This window comes from Thamnophis sirtalis, unplaced genomic scaffold, assembly GCF_051295495.1.
Source record: "Thamnophis sirtalis isolate CommonGarterSnake01/CBP01778 unplaced genomic scaffold, rThaSir2_p1.2 scaffold_7, whole genome shotgun sequence".
Taxonomy (NCBI): domain Eukaryota; kingdom Metazoa; phylum Chordata; class Lepidosauria; order Squamata; family Natricidae; genus Thamnophis; species Thamnophis sirtalis.
This window is the reverse complement of record NW_028261387.1, coordinates 72,499,980-72,507,179: the sequence shown is the minus strand read 5'-3', so window position 1 is coordinate 72,507,179 and position 7,200 is coordinate 72,499,980.

Sequence of the window (7,200 nt, the reverse complement as noted above, 5' to 3'; positions counted from 1 at the left end):
ACAACCAGAATGTAAACATTGAATGAAAATTAGGAAACCCGTGGTATGAAGCAACTGAAAGGGGGAGAAAGAGTAAATGAAGTAGAAGGCAGAGCAAAAATAAAGAGGAATATATGTTTTTCTAACCCCCTTCTGTCATCCTAGCATAGCTGAAACTTGTGAGCCTATAGATATTTGCAAAACTACAATTCCCATCAACATTTGTAATTTATTATATTGTTTAGGACTCCCTGGGATTGTAGTTCTGTGCTATTTGAAAGCCATTCCTGCAGTACCATTTCTATCCCCTGTGATGGTGGTAAGCAATTTAATTTTTAGCTTTCCTGGTAATCCCATGGCTTCTTTCCCTTTCAGCCATCCTCACCAGCATCTATATTCCACTCACTCATAAACCAGGCTATCTTATTTCCGCTGCTCTGCCGCATAGCCTCAGATTTTCTTTTCTAGTCTTAGCCCCATCATGGCTGCATTTGTAGCGATTCAAGCCAATTTTTTCCCTCCACCTTCAGATTCCTTAGATTTGCAGTTTCTGATGTCCTTGTTTTCTCCCTCTCTCCCTCCCTCCCTCTCTCCTTGTCTTATCAATCCAGACACCTGTCACTGCTGGAGCCTGTCCAGTAAGGAAGGAAGGATTATTAGCAGAGAAGCAAAGAACAAAACAAAGAGCACATATTGGAACAGTTTATACCAATTGCTGAAACAAGCTGGGAAAGGAGGGACTGGATTATTGGGACATCAAGATGCCTGCAAGCTTGTTGGAGAGCCACAGTCAGACTGTGGAGGCTGAGACTTGAGTCCAACTGTCAAATAAGTTTATTGGCTTGTCATTCATGTCTACCAAACACATAGGAGGTTTCCAAAGAATGTATCGGAGAATAGAAGCTCTATGTGCAGAAAAACTAATATATCCATACATTAATTGGTATTTAAATTATTGTTAACAGTATGATGTTCTCATTCCTCATTTGGCTTTTTCTTGATGAGTAAAGGCGATTGCTCTTAGAAACATACAACATAACCAAAACAAATCAAAATTCTTATCCTGCACAACTGCTATGATACAACAACACAAATCAAAAAATGCTGCTACCTGGTCACAGCATTGTTTCCCTGATTCTTGGGATCAACATTTCTGGATTAAATTATGCTGACCTTTGATTTAGGATAGTGGCCAGAAATAATATAATGAAGGGATGGCATCTTCAAGTGTCCGGCATTGTGTTCTGCTCTGAAAAGAATTTCACTCTGGATTTTCTTCCCACCAGAGTTGCTCTGTGCTGCTTCAAGTGCTAAGAGATTAAAACCTACTAAGCTACAGCAATGTAATATCTCATGATTAGACTGTAGAGATAAACAACAGGGAAGCAGATTTCCATGAAGTTTGCATGGTGGAAAGAGGCGGGAAAGGAATGAGGTAATTGTTCCCTGCCCCACCTCTGGAGGTAGGCCTGTCCAAAGTATACCTCAATATTCAGTTATTCGTACCGTTCTTCCAGAGCAGTAAACAAAATAATCAGTTAAACTATAATCTGTGTTATTTCCAAGGCCAAAAAGCAATGTGGGAAAAACAATGACATTGTACAAAGATACAGTGTGAAGAAAACATATGCCTCTGCATGTGCTACCTCTGGGGAAGATTCAGACTAACCTTCTGTGTTCTCCCCATCCAAGTTCCTGCAAAATGTTAAGTATTTTCTATGCCGTTTTCTTAATTTTATACAGTTTGGGAAACCACCAACAGAGATGGAAAGTTTTGATTGTGGTAGGACAATAGAAGCTGTTATCTCCTCAGCTCACCAAAAGGCCCTCAAGTGCAGTTTAAAATATCCCTGGCTTTCTTTACAAAGAAACATTCTCAGTCTTCCCTAGCAGTGGTGGGTTGCCAATTTTCTTACTACCGGTTCGGGCACGGTCCTGCACAGAAGCGTCTGGGTGGATGGATGGGCAGAGCCTCCCGCCATCACTACTACCAGTTCACCCGATCCGGGCCGAACTGGCAGCAACCCACCTCTTTTCCCTAGTCTGGGGAGAATGTGGAACAATTTATTTGGCTTTGAACAGGAACCCTCTTTAGGTAACACTGAACGAGTGGTGGGTTTCAAAAAATTTTGGAACCTCTTCTGTAGGTGTGGCCTGCTTTCCTGGTCCACTGGTGGAAACTCTTCTAACCGGTTTGGTAGATTTGACAAACCGGTTCTACCGAATAGGTGCGAACTGATAGGAACCCACCTCTGCACTGAACCCCCAAAGAAGGCCATGGCTTTCCAGAAGGCACAAACCAGAATATCTGCCATGTACAAGGGTTTATTTGTAAAGTTTCATCTTCTTCTAAAAGTGGTCATTAAAAATATAGTGTGCTGGCCTTGTTCAATTGTTTGTGGCAAGTGTGCATATTAGTAAGAGGTAAAAGTTTCCAGTTCCAGTTGTGTCCAATTCAAGGAAGCAATGTTCACCTGTTTCTTAGCCAAGGGAGCCACCGTAGTCTGAAGACATTTCTGTGGTCATGTGGCCAGCATGACTATATGCTGAGGTGCATAGAATGCTGTTACCTTCCCTCTGAGGTGGTACCTATTTATGTATTTGCATTCGCGTGCTTTCAAATGGCTAAGTGGGCACGAGCTGGGACAAGTAAAGGGAAGTCACCCCATCACATGGAGCTTGAATCTTGAACCTGGACTCTCAGCTTTCCAGATGACAAGCTCAGCATCTTTACCAGAGAAAGCATCAAATGTATATTTTTGCACTTTTACTTAATTTTCTTTGAGGGGAACACCATTTTGCTTTTCATGGACTGCTTCAAGATGCTCATCACATTATAACACTGCCATTATCTGGGAAAATGGACTTGGTTGCCAGATTTTCCCTCCCATCTCATTTCAGTGCCTCCTAGCTCAACAAGTCCCAGCATGAAAAAGGCCACAGGGTGAAGTTAGAGTGCTCTTATGCACTCTAATATATTAATATAATTTATGCATGTATGCTTTTTTCAGACTCAAAGACTGGATGATTGCATGTTCAAGCAGCTGTCATCCATCACAGCCCTCACCCTCAATTTGAAATAGAACTCAGCTGTTGTAATTTGCTATGCAAACTGTGGTTTAATGCCCTGCTATCTCTCTCTGTGAAAAACAGGCTTGCAACCAAGAGTCGAGAGCTAGCTTGGTGAAGTGAATAAAGACATCAGGCTAGAAACAGGAAACTTTGAGTTCTAGTCCTGCTTTAGGCACAAAACCTGATTGAATTTGGGCTAGTTACTTTCTTCTCCTAAGAAAGGAGTCAATGGCAAACCACTTCCAAAATCTTGCCAAGAAAACTGCAGGGACTTGTCCAGAAAGTTTCGAGAGGCCAAAGGCAACAAAACAAAATGAATCAAAAATATCCAAGATATATTAGGATTTTTGCTACAGCAATTCCTTAGGCTACCTGCAGGTATGACACCAAGGCTATATCTATCCTATTATTTGTCCCCAACTTTTATTTTACCTCTTTGCAGATGTGTGGAACAGCAAAATGTTATGGAGGGGGGGGTCATTTTACCCAAGAGGGAATCAGTAATGGTTAACATTCAGCAGCATCAAGATCAGAGGTGGTATTTAGCCAGTTTGGACCAGTTCACCCAAACTGGTAGTGGAAATCATGGATGCCCGCCCCACCCAACCATCGTGGCTCTATGCTGTCCTATTTAGGCACCTTTTCAAGCCAAAGCGCATGCACAGAAGGCCGTGTGCATGCATGGACGGGGCACGTGCGAGCAAAGCGCTCATATTTGCAAACCGGCAGGGAAAGTAAGTGAATATTACTCCTGATCAAGACCCTACAAAGTTACATCAATGATATATACTACATACATGCTTCAACTTCAGATGCTCTTTGTTCCTACAACTCATCACCAAGCCATGTTAAAAGTAATCTTTTAATCACCTTGATTGCAACTGTAAAAGTGCTCCATTATTTTCAAATTAAAGGTCCATGTGAATTTACTGAATTTAAGGCAACACTCTTGGGTTTCAGGTTAAGTCTTTTTCTACTCCTTAATGAAAAATTACAGCATGGGTTTCACCATTAAGCTGCATTCTGTGCCATTTATGACACATTATGATCTGAAGACAGTAGTTGGGTTCAGAGTTTGCTTTCAATCATGGTTTGTTGAACATACCATAATACGTTGGCTTACAAATAACACTACGTTATAAATAAAATAGTTTCCTATGACGCAGCCAGGGGTGGGATTCTACCAATTCGGACCAGTTTGGGCAAACCAGTAGCTCCAACGATAAGCTGGGAGTGAACCAGTTAGCTTTGACGATCAGTGGGCCCACCCCCTGCCCTTTAGTGACCTATAACATCTCAGCTGATTTGTGCACCAGAATGGACTGCCGTGCCTCAGCTGTGCTACTCCCCAGAAGGTTTCTTAAAACTTTGAAGGCACGCACAACAAAGTTAACAACTGAACCAGTTGTTAAATGAGCAAGATTCCACCACTGGACGTAGCTTTAAGCCTGATATCTAAAAGTCGAGCCTTGGCAACTGGACATCTTTTCTTGTGGATTTGAAATGTTTCGCTCCTTATCCAAATAGCTTCTTCAATCTAAGCAAGTTGGTGTTAAACTTGTCGTCCCACCCATCGTTTATAAAACCAGGCATAGCTTAAATGCAGCAAATGACTGGCAAACACACAAGGAAAGTTTTCACTGTCTATACAAGGATGGATCTGGTCAGACCAATTTGTGGTCACCATCTAAGTAGCACTTCTATCTTCTTCCCACAAACACAGAAGCCATCATTTTAGTTCCAAGGCAGGCAACGGCGGGTATACACTAAAAGCATAGGCCATTTAGAACAGTTTTTCCCAATCTCACTGCTGGCTGAATATTCTGCAAGTTAAACTCCATACATCTCAGAAACTGAGTTTGAAAAAGAGTGTTAGAGCCTTCCCTAAGAAAGCAGGCCGGGGAGGGGGGGAGGGTTAGCATTTTTCCAAGATTCACGGTTTAATTATACAAGGACAGAATTTTAGAAAGTACCTGTTTATTTTATCAAATCAGTGACAGTGAAAGTAAATATACAAGAAATATTCAAGCAACCAAAGGCAGACATGGGATCCATATTTTCCACGTAATGCTAATCAAATGTGTTTATATGCTGTATCTGCCTTCTCCCCCCTCCCCCCACAAAAAACCCCAATTCCTGAAGCAGACCCAATTTAAAAAAAGAATGATGCTATTGCTGAAACAGAACCCTTGGCATAGGCTTAACTTTAGCCATATGTTTAGCAATCCCATAATGACATGATAAAAATCATAGCATGAATTTGCTGCCAAGAGCAAAAAAGAGAGAACAGTCCTTATGCAACTATGAATAAACATTGGTGCAGAGCCTTGCCCAGGCCATTTTCAGTAATGTGAATTTTGTAAAAGGAAGCACAAAATTATGTCAGGCTCTTATAAAAGGATGCAAAATTAGGAAAAGATCAAGATTATATGTTGGGATTTATATGACTCAAGCTGTTTTCCCTTTGGCTCCTGCTTAGTAAGTTAAAGAGTCATAACTCCTGCCCTATAAGCAATAGTCTAAAAACAAGGGGAGCGCACATCAAAATTGATAGTTTGATCCCACCGCATTGACTGAAGTCCTTAAAAGGATTTTTTTTAATTAAGAGAGGTTTCCCAGGTAAAAAAATCTTAGATAAAAATATACATCTCACATGTCATTGTTCTGAAGCAGCAGCTTTGTATGATCCTTCAATGGAATGCATAAGATGCTATGTAAAGTAGCAAGTATAAGCATCTTCACCAAGCTATATCCTCTACCTGAAAACCAGCTCAGCTGCAGCAATTTCACACTTCAGCCTGATCTGGTACAGAAGAGGCAGGCTATTCAAAATCTTCTATCTGTCCTAGCTTGCTATAGATGGATCGCAAATTCTCCCCAAGACATTTTTCGCCCAAGTACAATCAGCGTCTCTATTCCTTAAGAGGAGAAATAGCTGTATGCTCATTCAGAACTTGGAAAGCCAAGAGCATCAGCCAAGGTTCTAAAAGGGAACAAAAGCTTGCTTTAGCATCATAATGTCTTGGTTGTTTTCATGAAAGGACCAAGTTGCTAAGAGAAAGAAATATTCGTACCATGTGCTTCCAGACCATGTTGTGTGCTATTTCTTAAGCTAGCTGAATTATCTTTATTAAAGCAGCCCCACCACCCGCAAAGCAAGGCCTCCTACCCAAGCTACCAACTGACCATGCAAGTGAAGCCAAGAGCAAAATCCAGATCTCAGTTTATCTGAGTTACTTTCAGTCGCCTTTTGTGGCTCTGTGAAGTTGTTGCTCCACTCAGAATGGGCTGGTATTAAAAACAAAACAAAACTCCATAAATCAGAGAATGTAACCCCCATCACCCATGCAGAACCACTGCATAAAGTCCTTCTGGTATTTTTATAAAAACTGTGCACTTTACTGAAAAAATATAGCTCTATAGTAACGATAATATATTACAAAGCTAAAAAAAACCCTCCCCCCCCATTACACTTATTTCAGAGAAAACCAATTTTGCACATAAACATTAATTCTAAACAGAGATTATTGCATCTAGGATATATATATATATATATAATACACAGAGTAAAGCTTAAATAGTTTTCACAATCATTAGGCGTTTCATTATATTAGTGTTTTACATATAAAAAGAAGTTACCCAAAACAGAGCAGCCATCTTGGAAACTATAAATAGTTCTATTTAAAACAAACACATCTTTGCTTTTATTTTGGAAAAACATACATAAATATCTTCTTCTCTTGGTTAGTATCATTTATGATATGAACGGAGAAAGCTGAAACATTCTCAATTATTGATCTGAAATGCTACCTTGGTAGAAAGATGTCGAGCAACAGGGAGCAGCTACAATTGAAATATTTATGAATGACTATAAAATGTAAAATAAATGAATTTATTAAGCAGTACTTTGATGGAGTTTATAGGCAGCTATTGACATTTTTAGTGAAACCCTCTTCACTAAAAGTATCCTATTACACAATGGAAGACGTGATATTCCTGTAACAATTTGCTTTTATAGGTGATGGAGTACTTGCTCTCCAAGAAGGAAATCCTTCTTTACATATGGCCGCTTCTCACAGCAAGGCCCAAACTATTAGGCAGAGCAACTGAATAAGACCCAGGGTAATTTATGATGCATGTAGTGTAGGA